This window comes from Pristiophorus japonicus, chromosome 15 (genome assembly GCF_044704955.1).
Source record: "Pristiophorus japonicus isolate sPriJap1 chromosome 15, sPriJap1.hap1, whole genome shotgun sequence".
Taxonomy (NCBI): domain Eukaryota; kingdom Metazoa; phylum Chordata; class Chondrichthyes; family Pristiophoridae; genus Pristiophorus; species Pristiophorus japonicus.
The window spans coordinates 142,358,643-142,376,812 of record NC_091991.1 but is presented as its reverse complement, the minus strand read 5'-3'; the positions used below and the strand labels follow the sequence as shown (position 1 = coordinate 142,376,812).

General features: G+C 42.3%; 1 protein-coding gene across 2 annotated transcripts in view; it reads left to right on the top strand.

Moving 5' to 3' along the window:
* The first annotated feature begins 29 nt into the window (after positions 1 to 29).
* Positions 30 to 18,170, top strand: part of atf7ip2 (activating transcription factor 7 interacting protein 2) — a 152,815-nt gene continuing 134,674 nt past the window's right edge. The window contains exons 1-2 of one of the 2 annotated variants that reach the window (XM_070901042.1): positions 30 to 173; positions 1,178 to 1,279. The gene's annotated coding sequence lies outside the window, so the exon portion shown is untranslated. The remainder of the gene's footprint in view (positions 174 to 1,177; positions 1,280 to 18,170) is intronic. The other variant, XM_070901041.1, reaches the window with a different exon arrangement.

Genomic DNA, 18,170 nt, shown 5'->3' with positions numbered 1-18,170 from the left:
CACCGCGCCGTTTGAAATTTCGAAAGTATTACCCACTGTTAACGGTTCCCCGCCCCGCCAATGAAAAACATGCCTTGTGTAAGCTCCCGGCCCCAGCATTCTCTTAACGTCGTTTCCCTCCCCGCCCCCTCTTACCTGTTCTATCAAATACATGCATTTATTTCGAGTGAAAGGTATGTATTTTGAATTCAGTATATACACCGCATCGCTATTAGATATATAACTTTTAAAAGTGATTTTTATCCCCCCCCCCCCACACACACACACACACACACACACACAAAATCAAGATTGCTCAGAAGTATCGTATGGAGTTGCAAGTTTTTTTTTTAATGAGAATTTTTTTTCCAATTGTGCAGTTTTGCAAACTTTCAATGGGTGCAACAGTTAGAAAGTTGTCCCATCGTACATTACTGCCTTGATTTCACGAAATTGCTTTGGTCAGATTTGCCTGTCTGCAGGCAATTCATCTTGGTAAATGCAGTACTATAGCAATTTTTAAAATATTAATCTGGACCTATCAGATTTTTGTAAAATGCATTATGTGAATTAGTTCTGTTGGTTGAATTTATTTTTGTAAGTGGGTTTGCCACTGTCTTAATCATACAGGGTTAGCTAACTGTTTCACTGGGCCAGATAGCATTGCAGATTCTGCACTGAAAGTGTGTTTGGGCTCCCAAATCTCTGGCTCTCAGTGACTTTCTCTGGGGCGGCCTAGCCATCGTGAGGAAGGGGAATCCGTTCAAGGCTATCTGTGGAGAATAAAACTGATGATTCTACAAAAAAATGCCAAATAAAATAAAGGTGAGTATTTCTCTTCTATTGGGGGGAGTTCTTTTGAACAGGAAGTACTCCTAGACTTATTTCCCGCCCCCTGTCAGCCCTATGCAATATTTAAAAAATGACGAGACATAGGTTAATTATCTATAATTTCTTAATATATAAAAGCAAAATATTGTGGATGCTGGAAATCTGAAATAAAAACAGAAAATGCTGGCAACACTCAGGTCAGGCAGCATCTGAGAAGAGAGGTTGATGAATGTTGAAGAAAATGGTTACGAGTTTCTCGAGGATGTTATAACTCCAATCTCCCAAATCCGGAATTCCAAAAACCGGAATGTTCCAAAATCCGGACTTTTTTATAGGAAGCAAAATAACTCCCAGTGTTCTTTCCTAGGTCGGGTCGGCGCGCTGTGTCCTGGGGCTGGCTGCTCCTCTTCTCCCCACTGCCTCTGGTGTTCCCTCCTTGGTCAGGTCGGCCAACTGTCAGAAAATACAGGTACATGAAAGTTAGCCCAAGGGTTTCTGGATTCAGGACTTCGGATTTCTGTTCCGATATCTGGAAATATCCGAACCCCGGACCAAGCATTCCTGGATTTGGGATGTCGGAAATATATTCTGAAATCCGGAAATACCCGAAATCCAGAATGGCCTCAGTCCTGAGATTTCTGGATTTTGGGAGGTTGCACCTGTATATGCTTATCGGAGTTCTGCCCTGTTCAAGAATGTTTACGGTTTTCACTTCAAATGAAATACTTGTTTCAGAAACCTGTGTAGTTTCTGAATGACATAACTGGTGCAATGAAGCTGTACTTTATAAATTTTTATTTTGATACCATTTGTATGGACTTGTGATAGGACTTCCATATCATGTTCCTTCACATGTTACTTGTGATGTACCCATGTCTTGCCACTTTAAAGCACTACAGCATTATAGTTCTTCAGCTTGGTCTTCAAGATGATGCCTGCTGACTCCACCCATGCACATTATATACTTCCTGACAATTACCCATACCCAGCTAGACAAACTGAGTTATTCAAATAGTTTCTGTGGACAGAAGGGGCCATTTTAACCCTGCCTGCTGACAGAAAACAGACAGGCAGTTAAAATCACCCGGGAGACTTGCCCACCAATATCCCGCTCCCTTCCTGCAGTCTTCCATTTTAACCTGGTAGGAAGCACACCCGGCGTTGCCCTTCATTATGTATGTAGATCAATCTCCAATTATATTATTGGGACCCGACTGCTATTTGAAGTAGTGGTCTGAATGGGAAGCTGTTGTGGCTATCCCTCTAGGTTCACCTGATGGGGAAAAAGACCGGGCCAGAAGAGGGTCAAACATGTTTTTTTTTTTACTTTCAATGTGGCTCCTAAAGGAGCAAGTATGCATTTGTATTATGATAAATTCCATAGATATAATGCTGTACTCAAAGCTTATTACCACTTATTCGACATGTAAGCAAAATTAAAGCCCATGGCATTAACGAGACAGTGGCAGCATGGATATGAAATTGACTAAGGGACAGAAAGCAGAGAGTAGAGATGAATGGTTATTTTTCAGACTGTAGGGATGTGTATAGTGGTCTTCCCTGGGGAGTTTCTTTTTGATCTATATTAATGACATGCACATGAGTATAAAGGGCATAATTTCAAAGTTTGCAGATGAGACAAAACTTGGAAATCTATGAAGATAGTAATAGACTTCAGGAGGACATAGACTGGTGAAATGGGCAGACACATGGCAGATGAAATTTAACCCTGAGAAGTGTGGTGATGCATCTTTGTAGGAAAAATGAGGAGAGGCAATATATAATACATGGTACAGTACAATTATAAAGGTAGTGCAGGAACAGATACATCTGGGGGCGTATGTACACAAATCTTTTAAGGTGGCAGGACAAGTTGAGAAGGCTACTTATTTTTTTTTAATTGGAATCCTTAACTTTATTAATACAGGCATAGAATACAAAAGCAAGGAAGTTATGCTAAGCCTTTATAAAACACTGGATAGGCCTCAGCTGGAGTATTGTGTTCAATTATGTGCAGGCACCACACTTTAGAAAGGATGTCAAGGCCTTCGAGAGGGTGCAGAACAGATTTACTGGAATGGCACCAGTGATGAGTGACTTCAGTTATGTAAAAAGACTGAAGAAGGTGGGAATATTCTCCTTAGAGCAGCAGAGATTAAGAGGAGATTTTGATAGAGTAATTAAGGAGAAACTGTTTCCAGTGGCAGCAGGGTCAGTAACTAGATGACAGATATAAGATGATGGATAAAACAACTAGAGGTAACATGAGGAAATTCTTTTACGCAGTGAGTTATGGTAATCTAGAACGCACTGTCTGAAAGAGTGGTGGAAGCAGATTCAATCGTTGCTTTCAAAAGGGAATTGAATTTGTACTTGAAGGGAAAAATATTTACAGGGCTAAGGTAAAAGAGCAGGGAAGTGGGACTAATTGGATAGCTCTTGACAGAATGGCCTCCTTCAGTGTTATATCATTTTAAGATTCTGTGTTATTCCTTGGGAGTCTGCAGTATTCAATATAAGATGGGTAAGGGACTTGTAGGCAAGAATCTTTCTGGAGATTATAACAGAGCTGTAATCATATTTCATCACTTTACATTTTGTAGTTGATAATTATAACATCTTCAAAATTCTATTACATATTCTCCCAATTAGCTGAAGGCTGAGTACTGTGTTACAGCCACATTTGTAGAGTTCTACTGAATTCCATTGGGACATAGTTTGTTTTTATCACCATTAAGGACTTTGTCATTGTCTGGTTGCTCATTTTCAATGTGGTTTGCAATTGAGCATTTTGTGATATTTGGATAGCTCGTTGAAATGCAGGGTTATGTTGCTATTTGCACTTCTTGGAGGAGCAGTTCCAGTGTATCTTGACCCATACCTATTCAAAATATAATAGCTTCTTGTTTCCTTTGACTGATTAACATTGTGCATTGCACCCCTATCTGTCTTTTTCAGGAAAGAAGAAACTTGTGTTTTGCCCAATACTGTGCTTAAATTGCATTAGATTACCCAGTAGATCAAAAGAGCAGCCAACTTAATAACTTGCTTGTTGAATAACAAGCAACCAGTTTAGTAGCAAGTACTCACTATGGCCTAATAAGGGCAGGGAACTTAGCAGGAAGCATAGTCTCTTGAGCAGTGAAATTCATAGTGTGCAGCACTGGTTTACTATAGTCTATGGGGCCGAAGTTGGCCCTTCCTTTAAGGCCTTTTACTGCCGGAAATCATCGGCCACGCTGCGGAGTGGAATGGCCATCGATTTTTCATGGAATGGCTGCGATTTTGAAAATTCCACTCCTGCGGTAACCCGCTCCCCCCCCAATACCGTTCTGCTGCTGTCAATCTGTTCTAAATGCATCATCAGAACGTGCACCGCCAATGTCGTGTTTTCCTACCCCCCCCCCCCCCCCAACATGAAATTCCATGGAGAAAATACTGCCGCGGCCTGTTTTTTTTTGTCGGCCGACTGCCAGGTCTGGTCAACAGTTATGCCCATTGGTTCAGCCGGACCGCCAACAGGGTGCCAGGCCACTGGCCTGATCGAAACCTCCTTAGTGGCCCAGTGGATCTAACTTAAAGAATCGCAGCAGCTCTCCCCTTTATGGGAAGGGGAGAGACGTGGTGATGCGCCAGCGTGATGACATCATCAGCACTACGCTAATGACTGACAGCGCCGGACACTCCGCCCGCCCCCCCACTTTCACTCCTCTAGTGTGCTCATCGCTGCACTTCCACCCCCATTATGACTGACTTCCAGGACGCTGGAAAAAACAAGCCAAAGAGCGGAATTTCGCTCGAGGTCACCTCATCCACCGCGGCGGTAAAAACAGCTGAAGCAGGGTAAGTGCGCCGCGTTTTCGGCAGGGAGCAATTTCGGCCCCTACTTATCTTAATTCAATGTTGCTTTATTCAAATTATGGTTCACTTTTTTTTTTAGCATTTGATATATTATTTACATTGTTAAATTATTGGGTAGTTCCTTTTTTTCGTTATCAAGAGTAGGCTATATTTACATTTGCCATGGCAGCGATTGTGCTTCAAATGTAATTCATTGGTTGTGAAGTGTTTTTGAGTTGTCATTGGAAGTGACAAAGAACTATTTAAATGCGAATTCTTTTTTTAAAAAAAACCTGAAATATGGGCCATTACAATTTGATTCGCAAACAAATTTCCACGTGCACGAATTTTATGAAGTCAGATGTCAAGCCTGCACCGGCGCAGTAGCAACACAGTACTTGAGTACAGAGTCACATACATCGAATTCTTGGAACCCAAACCTATAAGTAAGTCACACAGAATGTTGTGAAAGCATATTGGGTCATCTGTTATAGAATATCTGGGTTTTAAAAGTCAAGTGACAAGACTGTCAGCCAGTGCTTGGGTATAGACTAGCTTCTTCTATGTGGCATAAGTTTATTCCCACTGTGAGATAGGTTATAGGAATAAGCTTTTATAGAAACATAGAAAATAGGTGCAGGAGTAGGCCATTCGGCCCTTCGAGCCTGCACTGCCATTCAATAAGTTCATGGGTGAACATGCAACTTCAGTACCCCCTTCCTGCTTTCTCGCCATACCCCTTTATCCCCCGAGTAGTAAGGACTACATCTAACTCCTTTTTGAATATATTTAGTGAATTGGCCTCAACTACTTTCTGTGGAAGAGAATTCCACAGGTTCACCACTCTCTGGGTGAAGAAGTTTCTCCTCATCTCTGTCCTAAATGGCTTACCCCTTATCCTTAGACTGTGACCCCTGGTTCTGGACTTCCCCAACCGACATAAGAACATGAGAATTAGGAACAGGAGTAGGCCATCTAGACCCTCGAGCCTGCTCGGCCACCCAACAAGATGACGGCTGATCTGGCCGTGGACTCGGCTCCACTTACCTGCCCACTCCCCATAACCCTTAATTCCCTTATTGGTTAATAATCTATCTATCTGTGATTTGAATATATTCAATGAGCTAGCCTCAACTGCTTCCTTGGGCAGAGAATTCCACAGATTCACAACCCTCTGGGAGAAAAAATTCCTTCTCAACTCGGTTTTAAATTGGCTCCCCCGTATTTTGAGGCTATGCCCCCTAGTTCTAGTCTCCCCGACCAGTGGGAACAACCTCTCTGCCTCTATCCTGTCTATCCCCTTCATTATTTTAAATGTTTCTATAAGATCACCCCTCATCCTTCTAAACTCCAATGAGTAAAGACCCAGTCTACTCAATCTATCATCATAAGGTAACCCCCTCATCTCCGGAATCAGCCTAGTGAATCGTCTCTGTACCCATTCCAAAGCTAGTATATCCTTCCTTAAGTAAGGTGACCAAAACGGCACGCAGTACTCCAGGTGCGGCCTCACCAATACCCTGTACAGTTGCAGCAGGATTTCCCTGCTTTTGTACTCCATCCCTCTCGCAATGAAGGCCAACATTCCATTCGCCTTCCTGATTACCTGCTGCACCTGCAAACTAACTTTTTGGGATTCATGCACAAGGACCCCCAGGTCCCTCTGCACTGCACCATGTTGTAATTTCTCCCCATTCAAATAATATTCCCTTTTACTGTTTTTTTTTTTTTCCCCCCAAGGTGGATGACCTCACATTTTCTGACATTGTATTCCATCTGCCAAACCTTAGCCCATTCGCTTAACCTATCTAAATCTTTTTGCAGCCTCTCTGTGTCTTCTACACAACCCGCTTTCCCACTAATCTTTTGTGTCATCTGCAAATTTTGTTACACTACATTCTGTCCCCTCTTCCAGATCATCTATGTATAATTGTAAACAGTTGTGGTCCCAGCACCGATCCCTGTGGCACACCACTAACCACCGATTTCCTAGCCGAAAAGGACCCATTTATCCCGACTCTCTGCTTTCTGTTAGCCAGCCAATTCTCTATCCATGCTAATACATTTCCTCTGACTCCGCGTACCTTTATCTTCTGCAGTAACCTTTTGTGTGGCAACTTATCGAATGCCTTTTGGAAATCTAAATACACCACATCCATCGGTACACCTCTATCCACCATGCTCGTTATATCCTCAAAGAATTCCAGTAAATTAGTTAAACATGATTTCCCCTTCATGAATCCATGTTGCTTCTGCTTGATTGCACTATTCCTATCTAGATGTCCCGCTATTTCTTCGTTAATGATAGCTTCAAGCATTTTCCCCACTACAGATGTTAAACTAACTGGCCTATAGTTACCTGCCTTTTGTCTGCCCCCTTTTTTAAACAGAGGCATTACATTAGCTGCTTTCCAATCCGATGGCACCTCCCCAGAGTCCAGAGAATTTTGGTAGATTATAACGAATGCATCTGCTATAACTTCCGCCATCTCTTTTAATACCCTGGGATGCATTTCATCAGGACCAGGGGACTTGTCTACCTTGAGTCCCATTAACCTGTCCAGCACTACCCCACGAGTGATAGTGATTGTCTCAAGGTCCTCCCTTCCCACATTCCCGTGACCAGCAATTTTTAGCATGGTTTTTGTGTCTTCCACTGTGAAGACCGAAGCAAAATAATTATTTAAGGTCTCAGCCATTTCCACATTTCCCATTATTAAATCCCCCTTCTCATCTTCTAAGGGGCCAACATTTACTTTAGTCACTCTTTTCTGTTTTATATATCTGTAAAAGCTTTTACTATCTGTTTTTATATTTTGCTCAAGTTTACATTCGTAATCTATCTTCCCCCTTCTTTATTGCTTTCCTAGTCATTCCTTGCTGTCACTTAAAATTTTCCCAATCTTCTAGTTTCCCACTAACCTTGGCCACCTTATACGCATTGGTTTTTAATTTGATACTCTCCTTTATTTCCTTGGTTATCCACGGCTGGTTATCCCTTCTCTTACCGCCATTCTTTTTCACTGGAATATATTTTTGTTGAGCACTATGAAAGAGCTCCTTAAAAGTCCTCCACTGTTCCTCAATTGTGCCACTGTTTAGTCTGTGTTCCCAGTCTACTTTAGCCAACTCTGCCCTCATCCCACTGTAGTCCCCTTTGTTTAAGCATAGTACGCTCATTTGAGACACTACTTCCTCACCCTCAATCTGTATTACAAATTCAACCATACTGTGTTCACTCATTCCGAGAGGATCTTTTACTAGGCGATCGTTTATTATTCCTGTCTCATTACACAGGACCAGATCTAAGATAGCTTGCTCCCTTGTAGGTTCTGTAACATACTGTTCTAAGAAACAATCCCGTATGCATTCTATGAGTTCCTCCTCCAGGCTACCCCGTGCGATTTGATTTGACCAATCGATATGTAGGTTAAAATCCCTCATGTTTACTGCCGTTCCTTTTTCACATGCCTCCATTATTCCCTTGATTATTGTCCGCCCCACCGTGAAGTTATTATTTGGGGGCCTGTAAACTACGCCCATCAGTGACTTTTTTCCCCTTACTATCTCTAATCTCCACCCACAATGATTCAACATTTTGTTCATTCGAGCCAGTATCGTCTCTCACAACTGCCCTGATATCATCCTTTTATTAACAGAGCTACCCCACCTCCTTTCCCTTCTTGTCTATCTTTCCGAATTGTCAGATACCCCTGTATGTTTAATTCCCAGTCTTGGCCACCCTGTAACCACGTTTCTGTAATGGCCACCAAATTATACCCATTTGTAATGATTTGTGCCGTCAAATCATTTACTTTATTTCGAATGCTGCGTGTGTTTAGGTAGGGTGTTTTAATACTAGTTTTTAAACCATGATTTTAGTTTTGACCCCTCCTGCAGCCCCTTTATATTCATACATGTTGTCCCTTCTTATCACCTTGTGGTTTACACTTATCCCAGTGCTGCTCTGCTCTGTTGCCTCCTGCCTTTTGCATTCTTTCTTGGGGTTCTGTTCATCTGAGCTCTCACCTACTCTAACTAGCTCAGAGCCCTCTCCTGGGTTCCCATCCCCCCCTTCCAAGCTAGTTTAAAGTTTATGTTTATGGGGTGCTCATTGGTCAGCCAGATTAAAATCTCTCAGTTTTGCAGGTTGAGTATTGGAAGACATTCAGGGCTGAAATTATTTTAACTGGAGAAAATAAGATCGTAGAAGGGGGGTGGATTTGATCCAAGTATTAAAAATGCTGAAAGAAAAAGTTAACTCCAATGTAGGCAGGCTTTCTGACTTGAAGTGAAGTGTAAATAAACAGTAATGGATTCAGATGTTAAATTAACGAATCAGGAAGCTTTTTTCCCACTCAAACACAAAGCAGACTTTTTTATTCTTCAATGTGGTTCTTGATGTGTTTTAAAGTTACATCTCACTATTTTCCTTTTTTATGCTCCTGATCATATTTTCCTAGCTTACTTTGAAGTAATCGTAATATGGACATATGACCCTTCCCTCTCCCACTGCCTTCTTTACAGACAACAAGGCTAAAGCCTCTCTCATGATTCCTCTTTACACTTGGCATCAGTCTTGTTGAACTTTTCTGTACCCTTTCCAATTGATTTATCTTTGTGTTGTTTTGAGCAAACTGCAGCATGAATTGAGTCAGGGCGCCACCTGACGCCGAAGCGGGTAGCCTTGCACTCCATGAGCATCAGTTCAAGGCAGTGTAACATCAGTAGTTGTCATACCTGGTTTGCAGAGTGCTTGGGGGTACCTTGGACATTGTGATGATACCTGACCTTATTTTAAATGTTTAGAGAATGGGGATTCGCTCCTTCCTGGTCACTAAATATTTAAATTTCCAACTTTGAGACAGCTCTGTATCTTGGCATGTGCACACTTTCTTCTAAACAGGGCATTTGAAGTTCCAGTCAGTTAGGAGCTGGACCTGAACTGCAGCTACTGGTCTGAAATTGGCAACTACAATGAAAATACACCCCAAGTGTTGTCTGATCAATGCACTGAAAAGCTGTAGCATAGATTTGTATTCTGGTATTCTACCTATATCTAGTAACATTCTAGTCATTTAAAAAAAAATTGTTTTACCCCATTGTTTGGAATTGAAAGTGGTGTGTGTTACTACTGCCAGGCCGCCTCCCTTTCTAACTCTGGCTGGCTGTGCAAACTCAGTTTAATTGACTGTATATTCATTACTCACATTTTCTCAACCCATATACAATACTTTTTATCAGTCACAAATTTAATTGGCCACTTTTCTGCCCAGTTGCATAACTGATCTAAATCCATTTCAAATCTTGCTGAATCCTCTGCCTCTTCTACTTTAGTGTTCTCTTTCAACAGATTTGACAAATTTACAATTGATTTCAATAGTCAGGTTATTTATGTGGATCAGGAGCAAAGTGATTCAGACGCTGGCCCCTCCAAAATGCAACTCCTTTCCTTTACCAGTCTGACATTACAGTTCTCACAAGTACTTGATAAAAGTAGATTCTTTTCCCTCAATCTGGTTCAGCGAAATTACTGAATCGAATACCGTTTCTGCCTTAAACAAAGCAATCTTTTATTTCAAAGCAAATCTCGATCGAGGACTTTATCAGACAGAAGGAATGCACTCTGATAGATCGCACTCACTTCCTACGGACAAAGTGACGTTACATTGTAAAGGGACGACGGTTATACATTTTCGGTAAAAGATAACAAGATACAATTAGAGTGACATCCTAGTTCAGCCTATCCTCTTTGATCCCTCTTTCCCTTTCTCTACTCATAAGCCGATCTAAGAATGGTCTGATTTTACACAAAGGCCCATTATTCCCGTACTGTTAATGTTTCAGGTTAGCAATGTGAGTTAGTACGACCTTGAGGTTTTTTTGCAAGCTGTGGGTTTTGTTTCAAACTGTGTTAGTGTTGTAACATTTTGCAGTCTCGAGTCTGAGATGTCATGGCTATTCTTCCATGAATTCTTTGTTAGCTTATACTGTCCATATATAATTCCCACGTTCTCAACTTCTCGACTTTAATGTCTGTATACATTTAATATCCATGTTCAGTATGCATTCTCATTCCCCCCTTTTATCATTCCATGATAACACTTAGGATATTTTGCTGATTAAAAGAGTTCGGTTTTCCCGTCTCTCTTCTCAGGTCACCGTCGGTGTAGCTGGCTGTCTATCACTATGGGTAAAAGTTCAAACTGGTCCATTTTCCAATTAGGATGCCAACGGCCTTGTTCAGCTGTGGAGAAGAGGAAATCTGGAACAGAAACAGGAATTAGAATAACCAGTAAAATAGGTTCGTTAGAGGGTGGTGAGCTTGCAGTGGTGCAGGTGAACCCAGGCACTTTCCCCCTCAACCTTGGCTGCAGTGGGGGTAGTGAGTAACACCTGAAAAGGCCCCTCCCTTCCGAATCCATTTCTTAATCAGGACATACTTCCCTGGTACCACGAGGGACGATTCGGGTAAAACTGGGAGGTCGAGGTGAGCCTCTCGAACCTGGTTGTAAGCTAGTCGCAGAGCCTGAGTCAGAGAAAGAACATAGGTGGTCATCAGTCGAGCTGAGATACCATATCTAGGAACAATTTCCCTCATTAACACCTTAACAACAGTTTGAGCCTTATTGTCCAGGGTAGGGTAGGCTTCAATCCATCTGCTAAACACATCTACTATTACTAACACATATTTGTAACACTGAACTTTTTGCAACTCAATGTAGTCCAACTGCAATGTCTCAAAGGGACCTTCGGGTAGGGGCGTTTTACCCCAATCACAGGGGACTCCCTTCCCTGGATTATGTTGCTGGCAAACCAGGCAATGACTACTGATGTTCTGGGCGAGCGCCTGGAGTCTAGGGTGCCACCAAGTAGCCAAAAGTGTGTCACTCGTGGTCCTTGCTCCACAATGAGTAGCAAAATGCATACATTCAATAACCCATAGAGCCAACTCGTCAGACATGCAAGTCTGTTCCGCGGGAGTGGTCCAGAGTTTAGAAACATTGTCATAAGTACATCCATAATTTTTCCACAACAGTTTTTCTTTTTCAGGAGCGTCCTCCTGTGCTTTAATAACATCTTGGATGGTTGGCATTGGTTTTTCCGAGGCTAACTTATCCTTCGCAGGATTTTTAGTCTGACTCATCATTTTGGGCACTACCATCTGTTGGTCATGAGAGGCCTGGTCAGCACAATGGTTCCCTATATCAACCGGGGATTTTCCGGTGGTGTGGGCGGTACATTTAACAATGGCAATGTGCTTGGGAGCATGAGGGCTTGCAACAAATCAGATACTAGTTGCCTATGGGATATCTCATTCACCTGTGAGGTTAGGAATCCCCTATTTTTCCATAATTGTCCAAAATCATGGGCCACCCCAAAGGCATACCGAGAGTCGGTATAGATATTGACTTTGAGGTCTTTGGCCAAGATACAGGCTCGGGTGAGGGCGAATAGTTCAGCTTGTTGGGCAGAATAGGCGGTTTCAAAGGCGGCAGATTCCAAGACCTGATTCTCCTGGTTTACTATGGCGTATCCTGAGATTCGTGTACCTTCTGGATTAATAGAAGAACTTCCGTCAACATACATAATACAGTCTGGATCTTCCATTGGTACATCAACTAAATCTTCCCTGACTGATGAGGCTTCTTGAATTAAAGATAAACAATCATGACTGGGTTTTTCCTCATCTTGGGGTGGCTCAGTAAGAAAACAGGCCGGATTAATTGCAGTACAGTGCCGAAAGGTCAGTTTAGGATTGTTTAGTAAGTGGATCTCATATCTGCTTTGCCTGGCCGTGGCAAGGTGTTGAGTCTGCAGTTGGCCCAGGAGGGCAGCTACGGAGTGAGAGGTGTACACCACAATATCCTGCTGGAGGGTGATGTTGGCAGCGGATTGAAGGCTAATGTAGATGGCTGTTAATATTTGAGTGCATACAGGGTGTCCCAAGGCAACGGGGTCTATTTTGGAAGAGTAGTAGGCAACAGACCTATGCTTATCCCTGTGTTTCTGAGTTAAGACAGCAGTAGCACAGTCTTTCAGGATTGTACAATACAGTTGAAAGGGCCGGTCATAGAGGGGCCGGCCCAAAGCCAGAGCTTGCAGCAGGGCTGTCTTTAGTTCCTTAAAGGCTTGGACGTCTGCGGTTTCTATTTCAAAGCTGCGTTCCTTATTTGTATACGGGGTGAGGTGCTTAGTCATCAGGGCAACATTAGGGATCCAGGATCTGCAGTAATTGATCATTCCCAACCACTGTCGCATTTGTTTAGCCGTGCTAGGAACTGGAAACTGGCAAATCGGTTCGTCATCCGGAGAGGTTCTCTGTACAATCAAGCTACGTAGTCAATACGAATAATCGGGGGACAGTTGGCCAAAGGGGTTGTTCTGGGAGAAGTTAGTGTAAGATCCCTGTCCTCTTTTGCCCCCCCCCCCCCTCTTCCTCCTCTTCCTCTTCTTCCTCTTTCGTGCCGACGGGAGGGACACTCTCTACTCCAATGTCCTTCTTGCCCACAATTAAAGCATCCATCTCGTCTTTCCCAGCCCCGCCCTCTTTCCATACCAGGCCGGGGACAGTAGGGCAGTCCGTAATTAGCAGGGCCCGGGTCATTTGGGTGTTTAGTATAACCGTATCCCTGTTTATCCACCCAACCCTGCACGCAACACTGCGGTTCCATCTGGTATCCCCTTGGGTCGGGTTTTGGTCCTTCCACCCGAGGCGGCTCTTCCTTTCTAGTCACTTATTCAGTCTTGACCCGGGTTGGGGGCGCACCTCCCCCCTCTCCTTTCTTTTCCTGCCAATAATATTTAACCGCCCTTTCCATCTGGGCTTTACTGTTATCTGCCCAATTCATATTATTTGTCCGGATAGCGTGAGCAATCGAATAGGGCAGGCACTGAAGTAGGATAGCGCAGAATTGAGGAGAATCCTCTCCTGCCCTGAAGGCATTATCTCCTGATTGACTTCCGTATATTTCAATAAATCTTTCCATGACTTCATCGGCAGTTTCTTCTCGTTTGGGTTTAGTTTCTAATACTGCGGCCATACTGATGGGTTTCTGAAGGGTTGTGCTGAGAGCATTAAAGATAGCGTTTAGGCGATCCTGGACATCGTTAGGGTGAGCAACCACCAATGCATCATGAGTAGCACGTCCTCGGTGAGTTAGAAATCGGGCATGCTCAGTTGGGCTCAGGGTTTGCTTTACCAGGGCCCACAGGTCCCTTGATTCTGCATTATATCCATGCATGTCGAGGTCACTCCGTGAAATCGGAGGTTAGGGTTAAGTTGGGTTTGTGGATCTCTTTCAGCTTATTTATTTTAGCCTTTTAACTCTTCAATTTGTTTTGTTTGAGTATCAATTTCTTTATTGTATCAGGCAAGTATTATTACATAAGCTAGTTCTGTTTTTATTTTTATTCTGACTATCGCACCATTCCTCTGTTAGGTGAGTCTTTTTTCTATTAAGAAATCCAAATTGATAATGTTCAGAATGACACGGCTGTCAATGGAAAGGGTTAACTCCTTTACAGGTTTGTAAGAAGACCTGATGTCATTACGTGACTTCACGTAACCACCTGAAAAAAAAAAATCTTCTCATCAGGAAAGGCAGCATTTGATTAAACTCCAATATTTTTTAACTTCTTATTCAAGTACTTGCCAAAGATATATTTTTTAATTGATTTAAAACGAGACCACACATTTTTAATAGCTATTTGTTTACTGAAATTCAATTTCGTCATCAGCCTCAGTCAATGCAAAGCCAACCATTTAACTACGTAGTCTATCAATACCTTTCTCAGAGGTCCCAGTGGAACTCTTAGTACGTTTCTCATGCGCGCATTCTTTCTTTAAGACGTCTACGGTTTTTAATATGTCCTCCTTCTGTCAATGAAAGCCCTAATTTAATGGAGTTTTTCTGCCAACTCGACAGGAGTGATGCATTTTTTCAGACTGCAGTGGAACTTTTCTCATAATTTAAAATCTCAGAACATTTTTTTTTCAGCACCTATTTAGTACGTTACGTCTTTTTTTTTCCATAACTAGTGAGAAGTCTGGCACGTAAACTGAGGGCTGCTTTTCGTTATCAATTGTTCCAGCCTCAAGGTCGTGTTATACTGTCTCTTCTAAACTGCAGATTTAATATAATATTTTTTTGAATCCATCTCAGTATTTTGCTGTGCCTTCTCTGAATACCTCAAAATCCCGATTCAAACTTTGTAATTTCAATCTTTATTTAAAACTTTTTTTTGAGCTTAGAAGCTTTTTTATTTAAGGCATTCTTTATCTCATTCCGAGACTAAATTTATGTCTTTCAACCCAATGTAATCAATCATTGCATGTTTTCTTTCGACAAGTAAGTGAGCATGTCAAATCCTTTTTTAACCACCGGGACCATGTATTTTTTTCTTTTTTACTCAACAAACCTATCCTTTGTGCATTTCCTGGCTCCGTAACTTATCATCCGAATATACGTAATTCAATAAGGTTCACACTCTTTAAACTTCCCACATACAGGACAACACTACGAAGGGTTTAAAAAAAACTTTCATTCTGTTTGAAAAAGTGGGTGGAGCTAAAACAAACCACAACTCCCCGGTTTCCCACACAGGCTTTCTTTTCCACAGTAAAAATCACACAAGCATTTCTCATTTATAACAGGCGTTCACAACAGTCTCTCTTCTTTCCTATTAATTTTTTTTGCCGGCTCTATTTTTGGATCCATGACCTTTCAGGGAATTCGTAGTTTTATCTAAATTACCCATCCTTGTGTCGCCGCACGTTGGATCAGGGTTCTAATTAGTCCTGATTGTCCCCACGTCGCCCCGTGGTGGTTTCAGTTATCTTACCCAGAGCCTAGGCGGACCAAGTGATATACAAGATCGACGCCGTACCTGGCGTAAGTACAATTTAAAATTTATACAGTCCCGCGGCTTAATTTTACGTAATTCCCTAACCTCCGCGTTTCCCTACGCGGTTCGCGCGATTCTCTCTCCACGTTGCTGTGCGGTTTTACTTGGGCCTCGAACCCACACAGACACTGGGCCTCGAACCCAGGCAGGCACTGGGCCTCGAACCCAGGCAGACTTACCTATTCTAACCTATCTTTCCGAGTCGCCGCTTGGTTTGCGTCACCGCGCAATTTCCCTATCTCTATCCCTATTCTAAGTTTGAAAGGTATTCACCAGATTGTCCTGGATCTCGTTCAGACACTACCTGAGAACCAGCGAGTGGCTAAACTTTCCTTAGACTTTTGAAACCGGAGGAAACTGGAGCAGTATTGAAATTATACTCACTCCAGTGGCCATTTTCCTCTCGTCTCGTCCTAGGCTAGTCTGGCTCTTAATTCTCAAGTTTTCGGCAGTCGTCCGTTGAGATCCCACTTCTGACACCAAATGATAAAAGTAGATTCTTTTCCCTCAATCTGGTTCAGCGAAATTACTGAGTCGAATACCGTTTCTGCCTTAAACAAAGCAATCTTTTATTTCAAAGCAAATCTCGATCGAGGACTTTATCAGACAGAAGGAATGCACTCTGATAGATCGCACTCACTTCCTACGGACAAAGTGACGTTACATTGTAAAGGGACGACGGTTATACATTTTCGGTAAAAGATAACAAGATACAATTAGAGTGACATCCTAGTTCAGCCTATCCTCTTTGATCCCTCTTTCCCTTTGTCCACTCATAAGCCGATCTAAGAATGGTCTGATTTTACACAAAGGCCCATTATTCCCGTACTGTTAATGTTTCAGGTTAGTAATGTGAGTTAGTACGACCTTGAGGTTTTTTTGCAAGCTGTGGGTTTTGTTTCAAACTGTGTTAGTGTTGTAACATTTTGCAGTCTCGAGTCTGAGATGTCATGGCTATTCTTCCATGAATTCTTTGTTAGTTTATACTGTCCATATATAATTCCCACGTTCTCAACTTCTCGACTTTAATGTCTGTATACATTTTAATATCCATGTTCAGTATGCATTCTCATACTCTGTTTCTTGCTTCTTTAATTGGCTTAGAATAATCCCATGTTTTACCCTGGATTACAGAGGTTTTTACTGAATAAGAATACTCTTGTATGGAACTTTGTCAAAAGCTTTTTGAAAGTCCAAATAAAGTATTTCATCGAATGCAACTACTTAATTCTTTGAAGTCTTAGAGGTCATTTACAATGCGGATGTTCAGGTAGGATGTTCTAAATGTAAGCTGGCTGTTAAGTTATTGTTTTAAAGGGACTCCTTTAGACCACTCCTTACAGTATAATTCCATTATTTTACCCATTATTTATTATTAATGTGAAGGTAATATGAATATCATTGCCTGTCAATTATGTTACCCTTATTAAATATAATAACCACATTTGTTTGCTTCCAGTTCAGCAAAAAAAAAATCAGCATGTTGAAATATCCGATATCTCTTCCTCCATGATGCTATTCGCATGTCACAAATTTCTTCCTCCGTTTTCTTCAGTATCTTAGAATATATGGCATTTGGCCATGGGGATTTGTCAGTCTTTAGTTCTCCTAACTTGCTAATATTGTTATAAATTCTGTTTATGTCACTAAACTTTGCCAATTGTTTTCAAATTATACACAATTACAGGGAGAGTGTTGAAAATTGGCTCATCTCTCCCTGTTGCTCAGCCATGCCCAAAGCTGAATGGTGTAGTTGGCATCATTGGGAGTAACTAGATAAAGGTACTGAGCCCCAAATGGGGTTTCTTTTGAAATGTGGAGAGGTGGATAGCGAAGTGATGTGGGGAGTATGGCAGAGTGGTTATGGTTGCGGGTTAGAGGAATTCCATGTGGTTAAGCGACATAAGGTTTTGAGTTCAATCCCGCTCAGGTAAGCTGAGTTTAATAAATCCAACAATCTTAACCTCGGTAGTGGGGTCAAGCAAAACTACATCATCGTACCAACGCTCTTTTCAATCATCCTTGCTGCAATGCTTCATCTCGTTGTTAGCAAGCTCCCCGCTGGAGTGGAGCTAAATTATAGAACATATGGGAATCTGTTCAATCTCCGCTGCCTCCAGGCCAGATCCAAGGTCATCCCATCCTCGGTCATTGAATTACAGTACGCAGACAACGCTTGCGTCTGCGCACACACGGAGGCCAAACTCCAAGCCATCGTCAACACCTTCACCGAGGTGTATGAGAGCATGGGCCTTATGCTAAACATCCGCAAGTCAAAGGTTCTCTACCAACCTGACCTCAACACACAGCACTGCCCCCCGCTCCCTACCCCCGATTACCAAAATCTACAAAGTGGCCTTGGACAAAATGGACCATTTTCCATATTTCGGGAGCCTAGAGTCAGCAGGAGCAGACATTGACGACAAGGTCTAACACCGCCTTCAGTGTGCCAGCGCAGCCTTCGGTCGCCTGAGGAAGAGAGTGTTTGAAGACCAGGACCTCAAACCTGGCACCAAGCTCATGGTCTACAAAGCAGTGGTGATACCCGCCCTCCTATATGGCTCAGAGACATGGACTATGTACAGCAGCACTTCAAAATACTGGAGAAGTAC